Consider the following 749-nt stretch of genomic DNA (forward strand, 5'->3'; position numbering starts at 1 on the left):
GGGCTACACGCCGTTCTACGTGAATGGGCTGGTTCACCCTCACGTCCCACTGACGCCGCCAACCCATGGCTCAGGGCTTGGAACGGGAGGAATAGCCAAACGGCTAGCTGATGTCAGCCCCTCACCATCCGCAAAGAAGTCGATGACTTCTTGTCTGCCAGACGGAGTGTCCTACGACACGTTCGCGATGCGACGGCTGAAAGCCAAGACCTGCAGAAACAATATGCAGATGATAAAAGAAGAGGCAAAGTGGAAATCTTTAAGGTCGGGTGCCTGGTTTTATTAAATCCAAAAACCTGCCTACACATGCAGCCTCTGATATCTTCAGGACGAAGCCTCGTCCACAATTCATCGGACCGTTTAAGGTTGTGGCCAAATGGGGCCTGGCGTACACGTTGAACCTTCCGAAACGGATGCGCACCCACCCGGTATTTTACGTGGGCTTGCTCTAGCCGTACCGGTTTCCAGCGCTAGTGAACGCGGGAGCGTTGGCGCCGGAGCGGATCCCACGGGCCCGCGGCCACCCAGAAGTTAAAACAACAACTGGATCTGAGCACGGAGTGCAACAACCTCCATTTCTAACGGCGCCAAGCGCTCCACCGTTGCCAACAGCGACGCATTCCCGTGTTCCACGGCTAGGAGTCGCTCCGTCAGAGCGCAGTAGTCCTCAAGGTGAGGCAGCTGGCACACAACGTGCTTTAAATCGTCAAGAGCGTCCGCACAGCGATATGCTACTTCAGCATGACGCT

The sequence above is a fragment of the Plasmopara halstedii genome, assembly GCF_900000015.1.
Source record: "Plasmopara halstedii genome assembly, contig: Scaffold_444, whole genome shotgun sequence".
In the NCBI taxonomy this organism is placed as follows: Eukaryota; Oomycota; class Peronosporomycetes; order Peronosporales; family Peronosporaceae; genus Plasmopara; species Plasmopara halstedii.